This window comes from Homalodisca vitripennis, unplaced genomic scaffold (genome assembly GCF_021130785.1).
Source record: "Homalodisca vitripennis isolate AUS2020 unplaced genomic scaffold, UT_GWSS_2.1 ScUCBcl_2389;HRSCAF=7099, whole genome shotgun sequence".
NCBI classification, from domain to species: Eukaryota; Metazoa; Arthropoda; class Insecta; order Hemiptera; family Cicadellidae; genus Homalodisca; species Homalodisca vitripennis.
The window spans coordinates 1,504-29,479 of record NW_025778513.1 but is presented as its reverse complement, the minus strand read 5'-3'; the positions used below and the strand labels follow the sequence as shown (position 1 = coordinate 29,479).

The window sequence follows — 27,976 nt, the reverse complement described above, 5'->3', positions numbered from 1 at the left end:
AAATGCACTTGGGTTGTTTTGGAGGGGCTACTTGCGAGATCATTTGACTTAGTGTACTGTATTGCTTTGTTCAGGGCTATTATAGTAACATCTTCTTGTAGGCCAATTGCTGAGTTTTTTTATTTTATTAAAAAGATTATGCCATCTACATAGCATAACAAACAGAACAGGTACCAGTATGTAGCCCTGAGTTACACTCCAAGATATAGGAACAAAACACAACTTATGTCGGCTTGTGGGGTGAACCGACATGTTTTCTGCGGGTTTGCCTGCAGTCCGCTGAGGTTGACTTGGTGTGATTGTGTAGCGTGAGATAGCTTATAAGTCTAGTCAGGGCTGTTTTTTTCTATGATTTTTAAAATTATGAAGGTGAGTGAGATTGGTCTATAGTTCGCTATTTCTGTTAGTAGATGGGCCCTTTTTATGTTTAAGAGTATATTTTACTGATCTTCAGTCCTGATGGAAATTGGGCAACGCAGAAAGAGATTTATTTACAGTTAAAAATAATTAAATTATATTTATAGTGCAGTATAAAAGCATTATTTCATTAAATGGGTGATGAAATAATTCTCATAATTATTAGCTATCTAATGTCTAAAACCTGTTTGAGTGGTTTTTTGTTGGTGTATGGTTACTCCACTGGCTATATATATTTTTAGCAACTTTGATCTTCTGTATGTTTGGTCTATCAGTTTTTCACAGGTTATAATGAGAAAAAATTGAAATATAGAGTTGAAAATGTGCATGAAACTTCATTTCTAAATAGACACAATAGAGTTTGATGGATGTGTGTCACTGTATGTAATTTGGTGGAGTGTAAGCAAAGTCTGTCTGCAATATATCTCAAGAACAAATTGAGCTACAGACTTGAAATTTTACTTAATTTTCTGCATTTCAGGGGCTCAAAAATGTTCTCTTCTGTCTGTCTGTTTTTCTATCACTCTTCTGCAGGATATCTTGAGAAGCAATAGAAATACAGACTTGAATTTCGGAAAGTGTGTACATTAAACTTCAGTGAAGCCTATTACATGACCTTGATGTGATTACTCTTATGTTATAAATTATAAAGTGTGTCTTAAAATGGACCAAATGTGAACAAATTTGTATTTAAATTAAATAAAAAAATAATGTCATGCACACGAGTACATTGGCATAGTATCAATCACTAGTCAAATTAATTAAGCATAACTGTTTTACAACAAGATCCATATACATCTTTTACTTGTATTGTGAACAGATGGGAATCCAATAAATAAATTGTCTTATTGGTTACAAATATCATATCAAGTTTTTTTAATTCTATTAACTCAGAAACTAATAATATGTAGTATATACAATATCAATTTTATGTATATTGCTAGGATTGTTGTAGAGATGTTGTGTTCATGCCATTGTGTTTATATTGTATTTACCTTTCAAATGACATGTCACACAAGATATGGATTACAATTTGAAATTTTAAAGTGACTCCCCCCTCTACCCCTTTTGAAAAGAGACTGTATTTTTTACCATTCAAAAAGTTCATAGTATTTTAATAGGTATGGTGAAGGTTGTACATCGATATCTTAATCTGTTTGGAATATATTCCAGCATATCAGGACTTAATTTACACTCAATATAAACACAAGTTAGAGTTTCTGACCAAAAACCCTGCAAAACTGATAAATTTCACTTTGATGTGTTTCAACAGAATAAAGTTGATTAAGGTGAAGGGCGTTCCAAAGATTAAAAAAGTATACACTTTTGAAATTAATTGTTAATATGTTTTAATTGTGTGTTAGATTTAAAAAAAATAATATTTAACGAAGCATGATTTTATGTTTCAGAGAGGATCCAGGCAGTGGAAATTTAATAACTTTTGCCCAATTTGTTTTTGTTGTGGTGGGAAGGATTTATTTTTACTATGAAATTTGGGACTAAGAAGCCAAAAATTGGAATATTGTAAGTAAAAATCTATATTACAATATTAATGCACTTAATAACTGAGCACATTATACCTGTATTTCACTGTATTATATACAGGGTATAACAAAACTCTCTACACAAACTTTCAGATGGATGAAGAGGAGCTAAAAGCTAAATCCACATTGTCTATCCCTTTGTTTACAGATTGTCTGTATGTATGTATTTTTAGTTTATTTTTTTGGATTTCAAAAACCAGTAAAGATAATTAACTCAAATTAGATACAATTATTTTCCTTGCAGTTTCAAATGTAATAAAAAAGTAAATATTATATTATCAAAATGGCCATTGGTTGAAGTTTTTAGCTTAATTCCATAAAAAACTAATAAGATTGTGAAATCCTTTAAATAATAATAATTGATAAATCTAATTATAAACATTTTGACACATGGATCATAATTGGTCAGTAATTAATGTAAATTCAAGATTTTAATGGTTTTAATACACGGAAAATTTGTCATTGTTTACATTTATATGGAATCATTAACTGTATTTGCACTACAAAAGTTAAAAGCTTATATTTACTTTATTTAAAGACCAACATTACTTTGTGCCAAAATGTTTGTAATAAATGTAGCAACTTTTGTAATTCTTTCAAAATTGTCATAAGCTTATTATTATTTTTATAGTGTTTATTTTTTTTAAACTTCAGCCATCCGCCTTATATAGATTTGATATTGTAATATAATATTTATTTTGTATGATTATATGATTGTTCTTGATTAGAGGTTACAAAAAATAATTGTATTGTGCCGAATTTGAGGTTTGTGTCTCTAGTAGTTTCTGAAATAAAAATTAAAACCTAAATATACATTCAGACAGATTGTAAAGTAAGCATTCTGACCCATATTTGTATTAAATGTTTTGTTTGTCTTCACACAAAAGAACAAATTTCCAAAAATATTTACGGAGCGTTTGTAAACACTCTGTATGTCAGTGCCAAATAATGTTTTGATTTCAAAGATTACAGTAATTCTTCACAAATAGAATTTAAGCTACTAACTGCATATTCCTTGATGCAATATTTCCTGTTTTTGTTATCACATTTTTATACTGTCCACATTTTTTATTGTTTATAAGATAACATAAATAAAATTTGAAAAAAATCTTAAATAATAAAAAATAAGGATTTGATTAATTCAAGTTCAAAATTTCTTTATTGCAGTAGACAATTTTTTACAATTGTATTGCATGTGTCTTAACTTTTTCTAATACAAGTTGAATTTTAAAACATCAAATTTAACCAATGTTACTTTAATTAAAACATTGTTTTACAATTGTCAGCACAAAAATGTTATTCGTTTCGGTAAACAGAGCTAACAAAATAATTTTAGCACTCCCAGCGATTTGTCATGAACTCATCAACGGAATAAAACGCATTCGACACTAAAAGATCTCGTAATCGAACTTTGAAACGTTTCTTTGTTGTCATAAAAATATGAAAGTTAAATGCTATCTTGTAAGCCAGGTTCTCCTAGAAAACAAGTCTGTTATAGTAAGTAGAATATTAGAAAATGTAATTTATAATCATACCTGAGCATACATAAGTTTTACAAGGATTTTTTTTGCAATACTATATAAATTGAATAATTTGTGTACTTGAAATCTGACTGAAATAGTGTAATATTGTGTAATAATTTAAAGTAGGTAAAAATTACATATAACATATTGTTTAATTTTAAGTAACTATCTTATTTACACTGTCACTCATTTGATGTCTTTGTTAGACATAGGTAGTAGATTATGAAGAACAGATATAAATAGAACTAACTGAATGTAGGTCATTGTTTAAAGTAAATTGTTGATTTAAAACAAGTTTGTATTTATATTTCAGGAGCTACACAGTACTCGTTGCCATGTTCTTCATAGTGAACGTTTTCAACAACTATGCTTTTGACTTCAATGTCGCAATGCCTCTACATATGATATTTAGAGCAGTAAGTTTACGTATTGTGGTTGTCCAGACCTGGGAAAGAGTGAAATATATATATTCATCCTAGCCCTAGAACACATTTCCTTCATGAATTCTCTAGAATAAGTTCATTAACCGACCAAAAAATAGTGTTTAGAATTAAGTTTTTACAAGAAAATCCATTTTAGTGAATTTTTGTGTGTTTGAATTGTTTTATGCATATTCTGTCATAAAACTGTTAAAATAGTTCTTTATATTATTGAATTTTTTATATTTTTAAAATTCAGTCAGCATCAAAAAAGACACAAGAAAGTGCATTAATTCTCCAAAATTGAAATGAAAATCGTGTATTATTGAGGTAAAGAAGTAATATTATATAATCTTTCCTGTTAATCCCTTTTAGTTGAGGAACTGGTAAGCTAGAGTATAAAAATAGCTTTGCCTATGTATTAGTGTTTCATTAGGATCATGTGAATTCTACTCCTTAAGCTGTAAGAGATATATTTTTCTATTTCTGTTTTCACCAGTTCTTGAACTTAAAGGTTTAATTTATAAACCTACGTTCATGTAAATCTTGACAAGATACATTATTGTTGTCTACATAGATTTACAGTATAGTTTTAACCCTTTCAGTACCAGACATGTTTTTGGAATGTTAATCAATAATGCCAAGGGTATATTTTTACAGGTGTTATCCATGCCATGCCATATTTAGCAATTTGTGTATGGTCATTATAAAATATAATAATTTTATTATTTATTAGCCATATTTTATAACTTTTTTGTATTGTACAAAAATGTACCCAAAAAATTATTACACTCAATAAAGTCAAACACACTATAAGAACACTTTATTTTAAACTTATCCAATAATTTTTATCAAATCGTAACCCAAAATAAAAATTTTTTGACATTTTTTTAACGCTGCTCTTTTTTTATGATGAACTGTAATGCACATCTTAATTAGCAAATTTCTATGTCCTTTACTGACTACTACTTTTCTTCTGAGTGACAGCTATAATAATATAAAATATAACACTGTAGGATAGAACAAAAAAAAATAAACCTAACATGATTTTGGCTGTTTACAAAATAATATTTACATGATAAAAGAAACTTCAGTTACAAAGTTGTCAGTTATATACTCTTTCTCCACTACTCTTCTAAGAGTATTTTCACTTAGCGGGGACCTTGAACGATTCATAATACTTCACTACACGCCAAAATTACACACAAACGATTGTTTATATTATAATTTATAAATAAACGTAAACATAACCACAACATTGTAACAGAGCATTCGCTGAAACAACAGATTGACAACTATGAAAAGAAAGTGTCATGGCTAGACGTCATTGACGAGCCAGCCAACTTGATTGTAAACTTTCACTATTGTTACAGATTAACTGTGTTTGTGCAATGTATGATATGCCTAGCAGAAAATATGCTTATTTTTAATGCAAATTGATATAAAATACGTGTGTAAAAATATAATGTATAAATAGATTTTCATAAAAACTCTGGACTTTGGCAATTTATGTAGGTTTTCAAAACGCCCGGTTGCCTGGTCGTTGGATCTGAAAGGGTTCAAATTTGTCAAAATATGTGTGTATTGTGAAGAGGAAGTTAAACATGTTATCCTCATATTTGTTTCAGGGATCACTCATTGCAAATATGATAATGGGAATAATAATTCTCAAAAAGTCATATGTGTTCTCAAAATACTTCTCCGTCGGGCTGATTACCTTGGGGATTGTGATTTGCACCATTATATCTGGCCAGGATGTTGTAAGTATTTGTGGTATGATTACAAGGCTTGTAGTGTAGTAGAACACCAAACTTCTAGAAGTCATCATCTGTTATAGTGTTCTTTATAAACAAAATACAATGCTGGCTAAAAATGAATAAACACACATTATTAGTTTTATTGGATAAAAGAAAAAACATATTTACAGCGAATAACTTCTGAATATGATAAGTTTTGGTTAGCTAAGCATCCAAACAAAACTTCACCTACAAGTTGTTTGTAGAATTCTGTGCTTGTATGTTTGTTATTCCTTATTCCACAAAATGAAGCCTAGTGCATGTTTTAATACACTTTTAACAATAATGTTGGTACTTAAATTTGGTGTTAATGATACAATTAAAGAAACTCTTCTTATAGATTTAAAATAAAACAATCTAATATTTAAGAAAACATTTTCAGACTCACATAAACTGAGCAAAATGGTTATTAATTATTATTCAGTTATGTGAGTCCAAAGATTTTTTCTTTAAAAGACCCCATGAATAAAAATTTAAAAATGCATTGGATTGATTGATTTCAAGAATTTTTTCAATAAGACAGAAACATCTATAGTGCATTAGTAGGTTGTTAAATAAAAAAAATAACACTCACTAAACAGTTAAATTGTTATCACTTTTCACTTGCTATTGTTCATAGAAGTCAGAACTGTGCAAAATAAAACTATACTATGAGTTTTAAAATAAAACAATGTAATAATAACAAACATAAGACTATTAAATTATGCCATTAAGACTATTGAGACGTTGAGTTCTGTATTTCCTTACTGCTATAATTTCTTCATGTTGTTTATCATTATATTGGCCAATTGGACATATTTAAGTAAATTATTATTGTGTTTACCTTAACCTGGGATCACTCGCGTGTTTTAGACTAACACCGTTACTCGCGTGTTAGGTTGAATCTAACATTTGGAAATATTGAATAAAAACTCATTTTCCATTAATTTTTTTGTTTTTATTGTACATAATTGCATCTTAAACAGTACTTTATACATTATTATGAAACATTTTAAATGGTTTGTTATAAAAAAATATACATATTGATTATATGAGCAGTTTTGAAAAAATGCCCTCGAGTGCCAAAATAAAAAAAAGAAACATTGTAATATTCTTAAAATGTACATTTACATAAAACATGTACAGTCTCTGATTATCACAAAGGTGTTCTTGATCATTTACTCTGCATCTTGAGGGTTTTCTGCAGCTGCGCACTGGAAGCATGTCAGCACTGTAGAAGAAAATATGCTCTTTGCATACTGCGTGGTTACAACCACTACATCTGGCCTGTGTATTACCTGTTTTTTCTGATAGGACAGTATACACATCGGGTTTTTTGTCCGTCTTCTGGAGGTGGTGCTGGTGTTGCAGGTGTTCCCACAATGCTCTTGATCTTTTGGCGAAGTGAAATTGATAAGTTCGTCAGTGATGACCCGTCTTGTAATGTGGGGGATTGCAAGTGCTCTAGCCAACTCGGTTAAATACTTCCGTCCGTCTGGGCATTAGAATGTTTGTTTTACTTTTCAGAATTATCTGGCTGTTAATGGCTCCAATATTCAACAAAGAACAAAATACAGTGAACGGCCATCTGTTACTAATCCTTGAAACACAATATTCTGTTTTCATTCTGTCAACCACATCTACACCTCCTTTTGTGAGGTTGTAAAATGTGATTAGTTTTGGTATCAAATTATCACCACTTTCTTCGTCAATCACTCCTTGTTTGTGCATGGTTGATCCGACTAAAACATTTTTATTTCTCTTTGGAATGTATGAGGCTAGCAAATATAGTACTCTTTTACTGGACGTTCACGTAAATTGGTCGTGAGTTCTAAAGGCAATTGGCGCTTATTTTTACGAACAGTTCCTACTACAGTAAGTCTGTGATTTGCATAGAGGTCATTAGCCAATGGTATATGTCCATGAAATAATTATCCATTGTAACATTTCTTCCGGAGTTGTCAATGGGTTTTATCATACGTTTTACAACACTCACTACATCATTGCCTAAATCAAACTCTCCTGGAGGCTGTTTTCCAGGATAAATCTCGAGGTTGTTTGTAAAAAAAGTCCTTGCATCAACCAGTGCGTAAATCTTTATCCCGTATTTCGCGGGGTTTGTTGGCAATATATTGCCTGAATTGGCACTTGCCCCTAAACGCCTCCAACATTTCGTCTAGAGTTGTTAATGCACCTAGATTGTAGGTGTCTTGACATTTTTTTACAAATGCCTCAAACACGTCCCGTATTGTGTGCTAAGTTATCCTTAGTTGATCGGGCAGGTCTTGTGCTCTTCTTATCAAATCTTATGGCCTGAATGAGTGTTTGGAAACGCTTTTTAGACATCGTAGCACAAAGAAAGAAATCAGAAGCAGTGCCATCATTTGCCCAAAGCTCATCAATATTCAAATGGTTACCTTTCTTGACACCAGCCAAATACAAAATACCAAAAAATGCGTGTAATTCGCAAAATCTGTTTGAGGGCAGTCTTTTTCTCCTCTTGTGTACTTTTGGCTCATAACTAACAGCTGTTCATTTGTACAACGTACTATTTCATCAATTAACGTGTCGGGAAAAAAACAATTTCCACGTGTCATAAATTGTGTTAGAATGACGTGCCATAGCCTTTACTCCAGGTAGTGTTGTAATTATATTTTGCCTAGGTGTTCTTGAACTGGGAGGTTCATGTACATTCCATCCCGTGATTTGGTCTCTTCCTACATAGTACGGTTGTAAGTTAGAGACTAATGATAGATTAGGCCTACTTACAGTTGGTGTCGTAACACTGGGTTCACATGGACCAGCACTTTCAGTAACTTCATTAGGTTCATTCTCGAAGTCTGACTGCTCTGAGTTGGTGTCTTGATCATCAATTTCAGTTGTTGCATCCAAATCTGACACGTCATCGTGCAACAAATTCTCCTCTTCTTCTAACCAACCCAAAATGTGTTCATTGTTCATTTTTAAGTATCTGTTTATAAATGTCACTTAGTTCAAGCAAACAGATTAACTACACCACAATATTAAAATTAAATCAACAAAAAAACTAAAGTTGAACACAAACAAAACACTAACGCGGTTACTCGTGTCGTTAGGTAGCACCTAACAAATGAGACAACATCGTTACTCGCGCGGTAGGTTGGCACTAACAGCGCGCGTATGGCTACACTCCCCTCCCCACCAGTTACCCCCACCACACGGAACTTACTCTTTTCGCGCGCGAAAACATGCTCACAGACACTTCAACGAGGAATAGACAAAAAGACGAGAAAAAATATAGTAACTTTGACTAGTAATATTGTACTCCATTTACCAATGTTAGGTTCAACCTAACAGCGCGAGTGATCCCGGGTTAAACATTTATTTTTTTAAGGAATTATATCTTCTATTTTATTCTAATTAAAAACACTACAATTATACAATTTACAACATTTTATGAGTTAATTTCTAATATTTTCTAATTATTCAAATAAAAAAACATATATTATTTGTAAAATATTCAGACTATTACCTTTGGGTTTTTTATATTATTACATTTTATGAAACTGTATCTACCATATATTTTGTCATTTTGCCATTCCCACAGTGTGCTAAAAAATTTAAAATTTCAAACCTACATTAAATTTGAATTTTAGTAAGTTTTGATAAGTTGTTCTTTATGATATTATAATTTCTCAAAAAAATTAGAATTATCGTGGGTTTTAGAGTTTTATTCAGAATGTTTTGAGGATCTTGACTATAATTTAAACAGTTTGGTAACTTCATTCTTGGTTTTTATTATTCTTAAAAGAAAAAACATTCCTTACATATACGCACAAATTTCAATGAAATATCACACTCATCTTTTGCCATTTTTAAATTATTGATTGTCAGTTGGTAAACATGACAAAAGATGTAAACTGAACAAATTGTTGTCTAGTAAGATAATTGGGAACCAATGTAGATTCTACATGGATATACCAGTTCTTTTGACCGATTTCTATGCATTGTTGGTCCAAATTTTAGATTTATGTTAAATACTATATTTAAAATCCAACAAGATTTTAAATATAGTTTGGAATAAAATGAATCAAAATACTGTTTGTTGTTTTAAATTTTGTTGCAATATACATAAATCATACCTTCAAATACATGCTTAACCTTGTTTTTTAGGTAAACTTTTACAATTTTTGTAAAGTGCTACAGTGAGCACTTGAGTTAATGACACAATTTATCTTTCTTATATGCTGGTTTTAGCAAAAATTTGTCAGATGTGATGTAAAATTCAATAATGAGATAGTATTGTTAAGTTTCTCAAAATTAATGCAGGTGTGTTTAATAGTTTGTTTGTTCAACAGGTGGGTAACTAATTATAATTGATAAATTATAGCAGTTTAGTTGTTGACTCAGTTAAACATGCGTTTGAACTCTGAGAACATCATATTTTCATAGTTCATCAGTTTCAGTAAAGCTAGGTTTCTGATTAAACTTAGCGATTTTGGAATTTTATTTCTTTGCATAATACAGGGTGACCACTGGGAACCGGACGTTTTTTAAATAAAACATAAAACACTTATTTTTTAACATAAAACTTATTTTATTACATAGAAAATGTTTGTACTTATATGCCATTTAAGAACAATGTTACTGTCTTATGGAATATAACGTCAAATAGATGGTGTCCATTTTCTTGAATGCAGGTTTCTAACCTTTTAAGAAAATCCGCATGTACACGTTTGAGAAGCTCTTGATCAATTTGCTGCCACTTCGGTCTTGATTGCATCCTTTAGCTCTGCCAAGGTGCGAGGGTTTGTTGTTGTAGACTTGTGATTTGAGGTACCCCCACAAAAAAAAGTCACAAGTCGTCAAGTCTGGTGACCTTGGGGGGCCACTGGATGTCGCCAAAACGGAAAAATGAGCCTTCCTGGAAAACATCTGACGGACCACAGCCATTGACAAGCGAGCAGTATACGGTGTGGCACCATCTTGTTTGAAAATAAACGTGTTCATTTCTGTCTAGACCTCGTCTTCTCAGTTGTGGACGTAAAGGAAGTGTTCAGCATGTGAGTGTAACGTTGGGAGTTGACTGTTACTGAGGCTCCATTTTCACCTTCAAAAAAATATGGACCAATAATTCCAAAAGTGGCAACCGCACACCACACAGTTACACGTTCTGAATGGAGAGGTTTTTGGTGGATTATGCGAGGATTCTCGGTTGCCCAGTAACGTAGATTTTGCTTGTTAACTTCTCCATTTAAATTAAAATGTGCCTCATCATTCATAATGATTATTGTGCTGTCACTATCTTCGAGCAACACTTGCATGTGAACGGCGAAGTCCTCTTGCTGAGTGTAATCTCTTTCCTTTAGCTTCTGAACAACACCACATTTTATAGGGATGAAATTTTAACTCACTTTGCAAAATTTTCCGCACTGATTCACGCTTTAAACCTTAGTTTCACTTGCATGTCTTCTTTGCTGAACGACTTGGGCTCCGAATGAGGGCTACTCTCACCCTCTCGACGTTTTCCGGCGTCCTTACGGTCTTCCTTGGGCCAGGAGATTTTTTTCTTTAAAATAACACCAGTCGTTCTCAGATTTTGAACCCACCTGAGAATAGTGTTGTGGGTAGGAAACCGTACCATGGCGTTCCAAGGTTGAAATGAGTGCGAAAAAGCCGTTGTAACCGTTGTAACAGACTCGCCATTTTTTACATACGCGTCGTATGCAAACATGCGATGCTCCACTGTCCACTGCTCCATGGCTACTGAAATGGCATTGTATAGCGAGGTCATTCACCACACTCTCCCCCCTCTCCCATCTTGGCTGAGCGTTGTACTAGCAATTCCAAAAACGTCCGGTTCCCGGTGGTCACCCTGTACATAATTTTGACCACAATATCAGCCAAACATCATGACATTTTGCTTGCTACATACTACTATTCTTTTGTAACCATTATGGTAACCCATAAGACCAATGAAAAATATTTTCCGTAATGCACAAGCAAATCCCATGGGTATACTCCATCGTTGAACTCAGTGTTACCTATATTACAAATGAAGATTCGTGTACAGTCTTAAGTCTATATGTCAGTTTGTTCTCACATAGCGTTATAGGGGACAGGCAGAAGAAGTGAAACTATTCCAGCCCCTCAAGTGATACACTTTCCTGATGACGCTCAGTCAATTATAATGTACCTTAAAGCTGCTTCTACATCATTCTAATTACCCTGAATTGTAGAACCTTCTAAAGGTTCCATGATAAACACTGTACTACTTCACAAGCAATTTTTGAGTCTAAGTAAAATCTGTAAACTTCCAAATGCTTGTCCTTGACTTGTACAGTAGGAAGCTTTATTCTACTTTGGAATTAAGCCTAAAAAGTGTTTTTTCCCCAATTACAAATTACATAAACAGCTGTTTTTCTTGGATTTCTGCACAAGTGTGACCAACACTTTTGTGATTTATAGCCATTGTAGATCTGCTAGAAAGCAAGCAAATATCTTAGGGTAAGTTAGTCGTCATTAAACTAATCACCTAAATCAATCTTTCATTTAGGCATTCTTGTAGACCATCACCTAAGGCTTTCTGTTTCTCAAATGTGATATTGATGTGACAAAGCATGCAGTGGGGGTGGGGGTGCTGGTGGGGATTAATTCATTAATACTTGTTATAAAAAGTATGTGGTATATTATAGTACTTGTACTGCTAATACATATATTATTGACACACTCAAAATATGAATACGTAGTTGACAGACCTATAAAGGTCATTAAATCAATAAATTGAATTTTATGTTTTTACAGTAAAAATCAGTAATAAGAGTTTTTGCAATGTTTTTTACTTTAATTTTTGGTCCATTGTGTTTTCCACACTCATATGGTCTACATAACTAACATATTATATGTTTTATATTATTGTCTTACAGACTTTTGTTTGATATAGAAAAAAACTGGACCCATCAGAGCTGACACGAAACCTACATCTGAGGTGGAAGACTTCTTTTGGTGGACAGTTGGTGAGAAAATTACGACATTTATAGTGTCAATATTGTGGAAGTATTACTTACAGCCAGTTGTCACCTTTTGTGACACTTACTTCCTCTACCAGTTGAATACTATCCGCAGCATTATCTGCTTTGTTTTTTGAGCTGTCAGTCTCTTGAACCAAGAATATTTGCCTATGTATTCGTGATGTTCAAGCGACCTGCATATTCTTCTGTATTCAGATTCTATCACATTGTATTAAGGGTAATGGTTGAATCCTACTGGTCATAATATATGTTTGGAATTATCATCTGGTTCTATTGAGTCATTACCAGTTATTACCGACTGTTTATTTTGGGCACTATTAGTAGTATTTTCAATCAAAACTGTATTTTGTTTTGTGGAAATTAGTATTATTAAAGAACCAGCAATAACAATATTAATTGTGTTGACAGTATGAATTTGTATCAGACCATTCATGTCAATCCGTACCTACATACTTTGTTATCTGTATTTTACTTTATAACACAATAACTAGTAGCTTTTGACTTGTTGAATTAGTGGGTGGGAGTCGTGCACTTATGATATGTGATTTTTTGCAGTAATCTTTTCACATAGGTATCTGCAAAAGATATCATCATTCGACCAAAAAACATATGTAGTAGAACAAATCGCAGGAAAAAGAACAATATAAACAGCATGAGAGATATATTTTGGCAAAGAGAGACTCGGTAAATAATTTGTTACATGTACGAGAGATATCCAGAAAGTAGATTACATGTCGCACTGCAGCCGCTAGGTGCTAGACCAGGGACGGATTTAGGCTTGGGCCCGGGTCCAGGGTGGCAAATTTTTAGGGGTGCCAAAATTTGACGGCTAGTGTAATAAAATGCAAGTTTGTTTATTACTTAGTGCTTCTAAAACATTAGTGATGCCATTGTATTTTGAAACTGATATACAGTTAGATTTGATTCCCTTTCTATAAGCTTTCAAATTTAGTAGGCGTAGTGGAAAGTTTCATTTTCTTATTATTTCTTTAAAAAAATGGATAGTCAAAAGAGGTTAAGCTGTGCTGAATACAGAAAGATAGCAGATGAAAAATAACTGATGTGATAAACAAAACCGTGAAACTTTATGCTTATTTCAAGCCCAATGATCGGGTCAGAGAACCTTCTACTTCTTTAAATATTGCTGCCGATGTCAATGCTTCAAGACTTGAGAGAGTGTGTGATGTAGTGGAGATACAACAAGATGACGTTCATTATGTAAGTAATGAACAAAAAAAACTTTCGGAATCTGAAGCCTCCAATCCTGGTGAAACTAATAATGCCAAACCTAGTAATGATCCAGTGCATTGGAAAGTAAACAGTTCGACTAGAGAATACTTTGTAAAACATGGATTCATGCAAAATAAAGATTGTGATTAAAAAAAAATCTAAAACAGTGTAACCCACCTCCCCCCAAAAAAAAACAGGTTCTTGACAAAATCATTGGTTGAAAGGCAACTCGCTAACGGAGATATAATTAGAAGGGACTATTTAGTAATAGTTTTTACAGTCACTACAATTAATTTTGTATACTTCAGATTGTATACAAAATTATATTTGGGCAAACTGGTAGAAATTTTAATAAAAGGTTTAAAGAACACAAACAAGCTTTGAAAACAAACAACATGTCTACATTAAAATCAAATTTTGCTGAACACTTATTGGAAACTGATCATAAGTACACAAATATTAAAAAGAACATGGAAATTTTAGATATCGAAAGGAAAGGAGAGAAATTAAACACAAAAGAAGAATTACGTAAAATAAGACAAAACCCAATTTTTGAAAAAAATTAAATTATTAACCCTTTGCGCTCGAAAGGCCAGCAATACTGGCCACACCAAGGTTGCAGACACCTCGTGTTTAGTTTTGCCGTAGTTTGTCCTCGCAGCTCGTATGGCCAGTACTGCTGGCCGCGCTTCTTTTATTGACAGCTCGGCGGCCTTATTTGTTGTTTGCCTCACCAAATTGGAATTATTTTTCAATTTCCCCCGCGTTATTTGCATAGTAATTTAAAATGTTTAAAGAAGAATTACAAAATAATTTAAAATTTATTTTTAATGAATATTTCTATTACAAAGATAAACTTACATAATTTGGGAAAATTTAACTCTTAAACGTATATTTTTAACAAAGATATGTAAATAAAATGTTATAAAGTATGCCTTTACATTTATGTTACACTCAAACATAAACTATTTTACATTTTTCTTAGTCTATACATTTTTTTTACGGAATTAAACTTTTAAAAAATACATACCTACGTGTAGTCAAGAATAGTTAGCACACGGTCTTCTAGTAAAATTTTCTAGATTTTCTCTATTTTCCATCTCTTCTATAATTTCAGTGTATAGGCCCACTACACGCCATTTGTCTCATTTGCACAGTCAATGTTTAGAGAAGAATTATAGGCTAATTTAAAATTTACTTTTATATAAACTTTATAATACTAAGATAAGCATGAATTTAGGAAATATAAATCTTACATTAATATTGTTAAAAAATGTAAGAAAATAAATGTCATTACAGTTCTATGTTTTATTACTATATACACAGTCACAACTATTTTACAATTTTCTTAGTCTTTGAATTTTTTTACGGAATGAAATTTTTCAAAACATCCACCGATGTGTAGTCCGGGTTGGCTAGCACAAGTCTTGCAGTAAAATTTACTACGTTTTCTTTTTTTGCCAGCCCTTCTGTCACTGCATACTGCGCAGTCTTTCGTACATAACCTTACTGCCTGCACTGAGCTTTGGCGCTAAAACGATTGAAATGAAGGCTTGGTTGTTTAATTCAAAAGCTGCTCGATAGGTTTCAGCACTCACCATTCATTATAAAACAAATAGAATATTAGAAAATAACTGCTATGTTTAGTGGCCAGTAGTGCTGCCCTTACGAGCTATGGACGTATTATATATTGGCCAGTACAGCTGGACATACGAGCTGAGATAACATTACAGCAAAAATTAATCCGCGCTCCCGACAAAATGGAGGCGGCCAGTAGAGCTGGCCATACGAGCTCCAAGGACAAATAACAAATACTACCTTCGAGCGCAAAGGGTTAAATACAGATTACTAATCAAAAAAATTACAACTGTGTCATTTAAATTTAAAATATGTTTAAATGGTCCACATGTTGTATATTTAATTGTTTATTATTTATTTATTTAGAGGTTAATGTACACTGATGATGGTTGAAAACCGAAACAAGTGTATGTCAATAACAAGATTTTTAAAAGGGTTTTAATAGCATATATTGATATGTAAATTACTAAAATAAAATATTATGTTCTATCTATATTATTAATTGGAATTGTGCAAGAAAACAGTATATATGTATAGATACAAGATACAAGATACAAGATCGTTTATTTTCCATTAAGTAATACAGTGATTACAATAGGCATCGTCAGTTACATTTTGTTATTATCTACAAACAAGATTGTTTAATATCATAAATAAACATATAGATACACACAAAAATAAATAGCACATATAACACAGACATTATAAAATATTACATAAAATAAATTAACAGTTATTATCAAGTTTGTAAAATTGATCCTGCTAAAGCGTTCGTGTCACATGTCATGTACTCCTCAATATTATAAAATGGATTTCCTGCCAACCAACCCTTGAGTAATAATTTAAATTTATTTAGTTCAAGGTACCAACATTCCTTTGGCAGTTTATTAAAAAGCGCAATGTTCATGCAATAATGTCTGACCTGGGCTTTCTTGAGCCTTACAAATGGTAATTCTAGCTTATACTTAGATCTCGTATTATAATTGTGTATGTCCTGTCTTAGCTGGTAATTATCAATATTTTCCCTAACATTGACTAGAGCGGAGAAAAATATACATGTTTATAACAGTCATTTATTTTTATATTCTTTAAAAATAGGACGGACAGTGTTCTCTACTACCAGTATTTTTGATAACCCCTAGTGGCATTTTTTGCCATATCAAAACTCTCTGAACCCCACAGCTGTTCCCCCATAGATTTATACCATATGATAATATAGAATGAAAAAAAAGCATAATATGACATAATTAACATTTTTTTACTAACACAGAGACTTAATTTACGTAACAAATATATAACTCTAGATAACTTAACACATAATTGACTAGTATGATTATCCCAGCTTAGTTTTGCTATCCAGGTGAATTCCTAAAAGTTTAACAGAACTCTTTGTGCTGTTGTTGTCCAAAGAGAAAAATATTTCTTCGGTTTTACCAGCATTTACAGTCAACATATTGTTTTTGAACCATTCAAGCGCTATTTGTAAAGATTGATTTTGCAATGTAACTAAGTCATTAAGGTGTTTGCTTGAATTGAATAAAGTTGTGCCGTCCGCGTATAAAACTGATGCACAGGGCATACTATTGGCAAAATCATTAATGGCTATAATAAACAAAAAAGGACCAAGTACCGATCCTTGTGGTACACCAAATTGCACATTTTTGTAATCTGAGAAATCAGAACCCTGAATCAAATTTGACTTCTGTTTGTTAAATATGATGAGAACAAGAAAAGTTCTTTACCCCTAACTCCGTAGCTGTGTAATTTTTTAACAAGAAGCTTGTGTGGTATACTATCAAATGCTTTTGACAAGTCAATTAGAGTAGCAGAGCATGGATCTCTGTTTTCAAAACTTATGAGGACCTTTTCAACAATTGATTGAACTGCTTTTGATGTGTTTTTTTCCTGGTAAAAATCCAAACTGTTCTTCACACAAAAGCGAGCTACCGTCAAAAAAATTATACAGCTGATCTTTAACACAACACCCAAATATTTTACTCACTATAGGGACTTATGATATTGGCCAGTAGCTAGAGGGACTGTTTCTATCACCTTTCTTGAATATTGGTGTAATCCTCACTACCTTAAGTTTGCTAGGAAAAATCCCTTGATCCAAAATCATATTAAATATATATACTAAAGGTTCAGCTATTGTGTCTATTATTTCTTTAAATATCTTTTTAGAAAAACCCATAGAAATCTTCACTTTGTGATGAGCTAAATTTAGATACACACAACAAGACATCCTTGACAGTAATGGGTTTCCAAGTAAAGTACTTTCTTTCAAAGGATCTACAAGAGATAAAACTGTTTACATTTTGAATAGCTAAATCAAAGTTATCATTTGGATGTAGGTTATTCATTTGGCTAACACAATTTACAAAATAATTATTAAAAGTATCAGAATCAATTGTAGTCTTTTGATATTCCTTGTTACAGTTTGATTCAGACTTAATAACATTCCAAGCAGCTTTACACTTATTTTTGGATCATAGAATGTAATTTTCAAAAGCAATTTGTTTGGCCCGTCTTATTTTAGTCTTGTATTGCTTTCTGATTGTAATGTATGCAGTTTTATGAACATTTTCATCAGTAAGATCTTTGTGATTTTTATATCTATCATAAAATACCATAACAGAATCCCTGTAGGATTTAAGTTGAGGTATAAACCACTTATTTTTTATTTTATTTTTACTTTTGGACTCATTTACCTTTACATCTTTTACAGGGCAACATTCGTCATAATTAACACTTAATATGCTCAAAAAATAAGTCAAAGCTTCGTTTACATTAGCATACCGATACAAGTAATTCCAACTAAAGTTATTTAAATTTTCTTTAAGATAAGATACAGCCCTGGGAGTCTAAAGATCTAACCTGTTTAGTGATTACGTTACCTCTACTTTTGAGATTGTCAAGGCTACTAAAGTTTGCTTAAAACACCAAAATGGTCTGACATACAAGCATCTACAACTTTGCACTGCACTTCGTCATTGCTTATGTTAGTTATTATATTATCAATGCAAGCTTGGCCTCTAGTCGCTTCCATGTTGACACAATACATATTATATGATCGTAATAAGTTAAGAAAAGATTTTGTTGTTTGGTCATTTTTAAAAACATTAATATTAAAATCCCCTGTTAAAATAAAATTAGATGAGTATTTTTTTACTTAAATACTCCAGAAAAATATCAAGACATTGAAAAAAAATTTCCACATTAGACTGTGGTGTCCTATAAATTGAAACAATTACAGTGTTTAACTTTGTTATGTAGGCAGCTGAGACTTCAAAGATGCTATTTATAGAAAATTTACTGACATTTATGACTGAAAACTCCAGGTGAGACTTGATAAAAATAGATGAACCCCCATTCCTAAGCGGTGGTTGCCTGCAGTAAACTCCAGCAAGACTGAAACCCTCTGGAATGTACAGAGGAATTTCTTCTGAGCATAGCCAGTGCTCATTTATTGTAACAATATTGCAGTCAATATAATTCAAAAATAACTCTAACATATCTAATTTGTTTCTAATGGATTGAATATTGATATGAAATACCTTTGAAACCATTAAGACCTAGGTTGTTTCTATTATTAACTAAGGGTAAGGATCTGCAGGTGGTGGTCCGAGTTTCCCAGATCAGCAGGAGTAGGCAGTCTGGGTTCCAGTTCCTCATAGTCATCACATCCAGGTGGTATTGGTTGTTGATCAGTCACCATTGATGCTACCAGTCCCTGTTCAGGGCTTTTCTTGGTAGGCTTCTCTGCTAATCGTTGTATTGCTTCAGATATCTTTCTTGCCAGCCACATTTTACCCCTGTAGTTGTAGTGTAAGCCCTGCTGAGTGTGCAAGTGTCTTTCAGCCTCACTTGCCTGTACTAAGGTGACGTTTGGATGCTGTCGACAAAGAGTTTCCAGAGACTTATTAGTTTTTCTGACCTCTTTATTCACAACTGACCATTCTGCAAGATCATATCTATTTGGTATATTAACTAGTACGATATTCATTTGTGAAAATTTATTTAATGTGTCTGTTATATTCTTCAAGGCTTCATTGGCTTCATTTTTTGCAACATCATTTGCACCGCATACTGACACCAGTATGTCTTTTTCCTTCAGATTCAATTCCTCTATATTTTCATGATTTAAAATATCCTTGCTTCGACCACCAGGCTTGATAAAACCAAAAGCCTTATTGGATTTGCGTGCTTTGTTCAGATGATAGGCAAAACATGATAGAAATATGATATATATTATGTCATGATCATGTAAGTAATGTTTGCAAGAATTGGTCATGTATTTTTTTTTTTATTGCTACAAATAGAGAAAAACACTCAAGCGATCAAACCAATTGACCAAACTTACTAGGGTGGTTATTATTTATTACTTTTTGAAACTGAAAATGTCTGAAACACACTGAACAAAGTAAATGTCTAAATGATGATTGCATTAAGTAGCACACCAATTACAGGAGCGCCTTAACTGTTGTAAATGTGCCATTTGTCAACCCAGGGTATTAAAAATTTTCATTTCAGGCACAATATTCATCTTAGCACCATTGTACTTTTGAAAAGTAATCTTTTGTTTTTCAGGAATCGCGCTCTTAACAACAGCACTTTTCATGTCTGCAAGAATGGGAATTTATCAAGAAGAGCTAAACAAAAAGTATGGAAAAAATCCCAAGGAAGCTCTCTATTTTACTGTAAGTAACTTAAATACATATTGAATTAATCTGGTCTTGTTCCAGAGAAGGATATTTAAGGAAGTGGTTAAAGTTAAGCCTCTGTTACTTCTCTTAAAGTAACAGCTTTACATTTGCTTTGCATTTGGAGGCAACTTTGGAAAATGCTTTTTGATACCAGTGTCTATTTATCCTACAGATCACAAACCAAACTACATTACAATAACTTCCGTAATAGATAACTTTTTGATACATTCTTTTTATATTTGTCGGCAGTGAGATATACTCTGAGCCATGATACTTCCACAGGACTTCCAGGGATCCCACTTATGATAAAAACCTGGAAAGATGTGTTTATTGTGTGAATTTTTATAATGTCCCTGGAATTTTTACTTGGGATTGGTCGATTTCGATACTCAGTATCACGGCTCTTTCTACTTGATTTTGATACTGATATTAGTGTTTAGAGTATGCTTGGAAACATCAGCATTACACAATAGTATGAATATTGTGTGTCAAAGCAGAATCTTGAATCCAAATAGGTCTGTTCACGGATATCAGCCAATAGGCAGTAATCAAATACTTACAGTACGCAGTCTACGCATCACAGCAATTTGGCGGAATATGGTCAAGATCGAGGGCACGTTAATCTCGGTTTCATCACAGCTCTGTACCTTATAGCCACTGCCAGCCTCTCTAGACACTGCTTGTCTACATCAGAAGGCAGTGGCGAGATGTCAGTCGTTTAGAGTCGTACTTCCACCATAAAACCTGTGCTGAACACTCTAACTGTGAAGTTGACCTATAATTGAATTGATACAATAATATGAAAGTGCAACTGGGGTACACAAGCTGACAGCCGATGTTTAGTCACATGACTAGTCTAATCAAAATAACCTGACACCTAGCTAGCTCTCCGTGCATTACCAAATGCTTTGTCTAGCACAAATGGAAAAAACATCGTTGCATATTAAATGATTGATTTTTTGAGTTCAGTAAAATGTTACTCTCCAAAAGGCATGCCGGATTACCAAGCGTGCTCAACTGTAGGATGCCAAATTACTGGAAGTTTACTGTATTGTTTTTTGTTAAATTGGAAAAATGATTAGCTGAGAACTGTTAAAGACCTGGAATTGTGATTTTGATTCTAATATGGATGAATGTAAATCACCATGTTCCTAAATCTGTTATCCTCTATTCTACAATAGACTTTCTACTAATAGATTTTCTTGGCTCTGACAAAAATGATGAAATACTGTATTCATGTTTGCTTCCTTGCAACATTTTCTCTATATGCCAGGGCATTAAAGCACTGTGGAAGATAATGATCCAATCCTGAACATTCAAGAAGCTTCATTATGTACATACATTTCCAAAAAGATATAAAATAGATACAAAAAGGTGTACAAATTTGTAAATTAATCCGTTGGTAAAAGTATTATTAATGAGGTCTTGTGATTGAATTAACTTACTCAATTAGAAAAAATAATTGTGTTGAGTAAAATGTTAAAAATTATGAACATTTATTTTAATTGATTTTAATCATAATAGAACTTGGACTCAATATGAATGTTCCTCATTTGTCTATAAATTGTTAGGTTACTGTTGTTTATTGTAAGAAGCATTTGTATATTGAGTTTATTTCAGATGACATATCATAATCCTCAGTCGAAATGCTTAATATAAAAAAAGTAATATAAATTATAAATAGAAAACTTCTTGCAATGCACAGTAACTATAATGCCTCAAAAGAATGACAGCAAACCAAGAAACTTAAGTTGTGATTATGATAGAGCTTATATGGCGATACGATCAACCCAAATAGTGATTTTACCGTTTCATTAACAGTTTTGCTAGGTTATTAAATTTATAGCCCAGATGTTTTGCTTTACAATTAGCTCATTCTCATTTTTATTCTTTGTTCAGCCACCCAGAGAAATTAAATATCCATATTATTTGTTGGGTTAGAATGAATTGCAAGATAACCAAATCTGACTCTATAAATCTGGCAAATCTATTCAACATTCCTGAATCAATTCAATTTATTCACCTTATCTACTCCTTTTCGTATATTTTCCTGAATGTTTAGTTAGTCACTGGAAACAATCATATAAACATACATATAATTTATAATGTTTGATTGCATTGAAATAAGTTAGCATAAGCTGTAAATGTAGTATCTACTTAATACAAATATTCTTGTAATTAAATTGTCTCACAATCTGTTTCAGCATCTCTTGCCACTTCCTGCCTTTGCTCTGTTGTACAACAATATTTACGAGCACTTCCTCATAGCTTTACAGAGCGACCCTCTAGATGTTCCTTATGTGCCTATCTATATGCCGAAGATGATCGCATACCTCATCGGTAACATGGTTACACAGTATCCTTTCCTCAAACTATATGCTTTTGTTTTTAATTAAGTTCCTCGACAAGTACCAGCTCTTCTGCGTATGCTACAGGAAATGTTTTTAAACAGCTCAAATGTAGATTGCCTGCTATATAATTTTCAAATGAGTATATGTAATGATACTAAATTTTAATGTACTCTGATAATAATTAAAATTGTCCACAAATTTACTATTTTACATTATTATCATTTTGTATTAGAGGTGCAAAATACTTTTAATTGAAAGCAATAAATATTTATAATAAGATCATCATGTTAACCCATTACAGATCGTATTATTTTGGCGTGCGGGCACCACGGGTACGAATTAATTTACGGTCAGGGGTTCGGCCGAACGAACAGCAATGGTGCACCACATCTTATTGCTCGCTATTGTATATTGGAAAATTCAGCTGTGAAGGTATTCGTTCAGATGGAACAAGGGCCTGCTGAGGTATCCGTGATGTAGGAACGGATAACTTGCGAGCAAGGGTCCGGGGTGGCAGGGATGACATGTGAATCATAGTCTAAATAAAGCGGCTCGGGCGAAGCGATTACAACATCTGAGCCATTGTCTAGACTAAACCCGATAACATGTACTTCTGCGTCGTTTAGTTCTGTGTCACTAACCTCAAAAGTATTATAATAACAACTGAGGAAAACACCCAATCAGAAGCGCTAAAAAGCAGAGAGTAAACTCATATGAATGATTTTTCAACTTCAACATACAACTGCAATCTTTAGGATATTTATAAAAACTCTAAACGTAGACCGTTGTTAAACACTCTTAGTTGACAAGTGAAGACGATCGCCCGATCTATCAGACATTAATAGAACTGTTTGGAGGGAGAAATTTAAAAGCAGACCGCTTTTTGCGACCTGAGCTCGTCATCGTGTTGCCCGGCTGATACGTGACGAGCTGGGTTCGTCAGTGATCCACAATGGGTTAAGATCATCATATGTTCGAGACTATCACTTACTCATCCTGTTGCAACACTCTTTTATATACAAATGGCCCCAGTTATTTGTCAAACAATTTTAAATGTATGTCTGAAGTAAGTGAACAAAGTTCAAGGAGGTTTTTGTCCGTATTATCAATTTTTAGTTTATCGAACAACTACTATTAGTAAAGTGTTTACAGTTCTGCCTGTCGGTTGTGGAATATAAGTAAACATCAGAGCCATTGATGAGCACACTCTCCTCAGGGTGGAGATCAGTTGGCTTTGATGTTGGGGGCTCAGAGGGTATAGTGATTGGCTGTGGTACTTGGCATTGGAAAGCGTGTTGAATGAAAGCGATTGTGCCTGGTAATAATAATGGAACTACAGTCACGGCCACCAAATACGGCGGGTGGGTGGATTTGCGCTGCTGCCACGTATGGGACCGGTGAAGCGGAGGAAGGTCGAGAATCGGTCGCTCTCAGGCACAATTTGGCAACGCTGTGTGCACATTGTTGCCTAGTCCAAGCGTCGCGCCGACGCTGCAGCTTTCACTTTCACTCGCCACCCTGCCAGTGCCAGTGCCAGTCTTATTCTACTGTCTGACTAGTTTAGTGACATTAGTTACATACTGAAAATGGAGGAAGCTGGTAGTTCATGTGAAAATGAAAAAAAACACCTGTGAAAAGGAGACGATTAGAGGGTATTAAAAAGTGATTTAAATAGTCAAACTTAAATGTGTGTTGTAGTTAATGTCCTGAATTTTCTGAAAGGTTTAGCTGATCCTGGTGTTCTTGGAACAATTAACAATTATGTGTTAAGTTAATTGAACACATAATGGAACCATTTATTATAAACCTTAGAGACGACGACTCATCAGACAGTGAAAACAGCGACAGTGACCGTGACATTGACAAAGATTAAAAGCAAGTAACTCGGAACCACCAAGTGATCAAATCAACCACGGACTGACACATAATTTCACCACTGTGATTATGTAATAGTATGTACTAACAATGTCACTTGTTTTAATAATAATTACTTAAAAATGTTTCTTTATTATTTCTATTACTACACGTGTTTCAAAAATGTTTATATTTAAAATAATTTTGCTAAGGAAGGCAAAACAGATTGTTTTAAGCATGGTTAATTTTATTAAACTGAAAATATTTATTTAATTTTCGCTATGGTTACAATACATAGTACTATAGTTGAGTAATGATAAAAACAATAGAAAGTAAAGTATTGCTATTAAAAAAATAGTTGAGTAGAAATTGTGCGTATACGCACGGCGCTCTGCATGTTTGATTTCAATAATTTAGTTTTGCATCGCATTTCTCCCAGCGAAGTTAGTAAACTGAGAAAAATTTGTTTGGAACAAAAAATAAAGTTTATACCTTTGTCTATAAAACTTTGCCACAGGAAAAATGTTCCTAACCAAAAAATAAAAAACTTCCTCGCTTACTGAAATGTTTAATACACCATGTTAATGAAATTAAAATTGGTTTTGTAGGTATTTAGTATTTCAAAATTACATTTTTGTATTTACATACAAAAATTATATACCGTTAATCATCAGCGGTCTCTCTCCTGAAGCCAATAATACCATTTTCATCGTTGTAACTTGTAAGATGTCACCAAAATCTCAGGAGAAAGCAAACAACAATCAAGCTCTAAAAATGGATACAATTCAGGGATTATTCTATTTCACGGATGTTTGCACAATCTGGCAACGGCGCAATTCCACCCACCCCGCCTAATTTGGTGGCCCCGACTGTAGGTAGGCGTATAGTAAATTAATTATTGATGATTGTCTTTTTAAGCTAAGGTTAATTTTCATTTTGTATTTTTAAAAATAATTATAGTTAAAGAATTGGAATTATGTTTAGTTATTAATGAAAAATCGTTAGTTCAATTTTGTATGAGGTTAATTGGTAAAGAGGACTTTATAGTCTGAGTCTGTGTCTGTGTACTTTACACATAAGAGCTTTCCACCAAGTGATAAGTTCTGTTACTGACCACAGACACAGGTGCAGCCCCATTACTGTAAATGGCTTATGCCGTGAGCAATCTCCAATAGGTTAATAAAAAAAGCGAAAAATGTTATTAATTAAATTACATACCACTTGGTGCTTTTATAAATAGATGATCAATATAAAAGGTTTAGTAACAAACCTAGTCTAGTAAACATTTGTTTTTATAAACTATTTAATTTAAATCCCAGTAATTTTAATGGTCGGAATTAAGTGCCATTTTTGGAATCTGAGTCAGAGTGACATATTCAGTTATGAAATCACCGAGTGGAAGACTCGGAACGGTGGACCACTGAGCGTAGTATGTTGGTTTGATGAGTCAATAACCCACGATACCTACATGTCAGCTCCGTGAGACGTCTGTTAGTGTCACACGTGGCTTGCCAAGCTATAAGGGTTAAATATGCCTGAATATTAAACAAACATTTGTAGTATAGTTCTATCGTGTTTTATATAATTGCATACTACAATCCTGCATGGTTACGAGTATTGTTACTTGTAGTAACAATGAACATTATCTATACTTGTGAATTATGTGTATTTAGCTAATACGTGTCAAAAAAAAAACCTTACAGTATACTACTGTGACTATATTTTGGTTCAATAAATAAAAAACTAATTGTTTGCCTTTAATCAATCATTATGAAAATATTACGTTACATGCGATATGTTTTTCTTGACAAACTGCCTCAGATATATGTGTATAAGGTTCTGTGTATTACCTGACGTCGGAATGTTCGTCGTTGACCGTAACGCTGGTCATCACTCTGCGCAAGTTTTGGTTTAGTCCCTTCTTTTCAGCATCGTGTACTTCAAGAACTCGTTCACCATGTGGCACTGGATTGGAAACGTTGATGGTGTTTACGGGCACCCTCGTCTTTACAGAAGTTCCTCAAAAGTTTGATGCAGTCCACTGTATCAACTTCTGTACAAAAGGAAAAGAAAAGTCAGTGATTCCGTAATTTCTACGAATTTGTTAAATATTTTTGTAGTAGACTTGTTTCTAATGTATTTAATTTGTTAAATACATAGTTTTAAGTTATTTTTGGTACATTCAAGGTTTTATATCATTTTACTCTGCTTTTAGAATAAACTTGTTTGACCGTTACAAATATTTACATATTTACAACTGTTTGATTTAATTAAGGTCTGTTCGTCCCACCATGCTCTTAAATAATACTGAACTATGTTAAAAGTCTATCAGGATCGTAGCCAATAACAGTAATAATATTTTAATTTTTTGTCACTCGAGGTAAAATGTGTTTTTGGATAAAAATCTCATCTGCAATGCAAAATTGTAACTAAATATTGAATGTTATGGTAAAAAGATGAAATGTGTACAGTAAGTAATCATTATGAATGAATTTTAAATTAGTAATATATAAATAGTTCTATGCAAAATCCATAAAAATAAAAATTGTTTACACGTTTATTGAAGTAAAAATTAAGGCATCTAAATTAATTTTACATTTTAATTTCAAATAAAATAATTTTTAAACAGACAAAAAGTTCTTATCAAATCAGAATGTTTAAAACAACCAATAAATTTAGTCTCATTTTAAATTTGTAGTTTATTTATAATAGAATATTATAAATATTCATGGATAAGTTGATTTTAAGATCTACAATCCTGTTCCCATTTTAAATGTAGCAAGGCCTTCACTATTTTAGGGATGAATTTGCTTTCAGTTCAAATCTGTTTAAATTTGTCAGCCTTGATACATGTGATCATAAACTGCTCTACTAAAACCAAGTATATAGTAAGCACAGTGAGATAAACAGACCTATATTTAAATATTTTGAGAGACTTTGACTTTTGCATTTTATGGGTATGAGCAAATATGAGTCACAATGGGAGGCACCAAAAAGTATCTTAATCACATCAATGATGTTTTTGAGATAAAAATTGGTGAATGCAAAACTAAAACCAACACATTTAACAAGATAATTTACTATATTTGAAAATGTTGCACATTTTTTCGTCTTGTCCCTTTAGAGCAAAGGTACCTCCTTTATTCAACAAGAACTCTGTCCTATTACAGATTGTTTTAGTTCCTTATCCCTTACTTTGATAGCCGTACTGGTCCACTACATTTTAGTGTGTAGAAGAAAAATTGCCAACTTCTCTGTTCATCTGCCTTTTTTAGATTAATTTCTTGAAATCAATTCAATTTAACAGGAAGGGAATACAGTTGAGCAGAGTTTGTAGTCAGGAGTGTTGTATAATTGGGAGAGAAAAATTTATTTATAAATCGTGACATTCTTTGATCAGACCCTGTTTAAGGACTCATAGAAGGATTTCTCTGGGCACATTCCAGTGATGTGTGTTTTTAATATCCATCCATCGACTATTTGATATGGAACTGTACCTGCGGGTAAGCCTATATTAGTCTGAAATTGGTAGGCTGATTATTTGCCACATCAAACTTGCTTCTTATACA

General features: G+C 32.8%; 1 pseudogene; it reads left to right on the top strand.

Annotated features, from left to right (window-relative positions):
- The window catches only part of LOC124372011, a 36,213-nt pseudogene extending 13,567 nt beyond the window's left edge, over positions 1-22,646 (top strand).
- Positions 22,647-27,976: the final 5,330 nt, after the last annotated feature.